Raw genomic sequence first — 483 nt, 5'->3', positions numbered from 1 at the left:
AAAAAAAAAACACAAATCACACATTTCATCTTCCTTCCTTCCATCCTTCCTTCCTTCTTTTTTTTACTTTTCTTTCCCATTCCGCTATCTGTATATACATGAATACATACATATAAATAAATATATCTATCATTAATATTAGTAATGATTCTTAGAAATTGTAATAATAATAATAATAAAGAATTGTTTATTACTGACTTAAACTCACTTTTCTTTTTTATTAATTTTTGGTGGTGTAAAACAACAACAACAACAATTAATCTTCTTCTTTGCTATTTGCTTCGTTTATTTCGCGGATGCCTCCCTTTAATTTTTCCTTTTTTTTCCTTTTGAATCCTCTCGTTTGTTCTACTACCAGTGTGTGTGTGTGTGTGTGCGTTTGCATTGGTTTCTTGGTTTCGAGTTTCCGACAACAAAAAAAAAGGAAAAATTAAAAAAAACACTAAAAATGATTTCCTTATTTTCAATCATTTAACCAAAAGT

Source organism: Trypanosoma equiperdum (assembly GCF_001457755.1).
Source record: "Trypanosoma equiperdum strain OVI genome assembly, contig: ctg_862, whole genome shotgun sequence".
NCBI classification, from domain to species: Eukaryota; Euglenozoa; class Kinetoplastea; order Trypanosomatida; family Trypanosomatidae; genus Trypanosoma; species Trypanosoma equiperdum.
The sequence above is the reverse complement of the archived record's forward strand: the minus strand, read 5'-3'. Positions refer to the sequence as shown.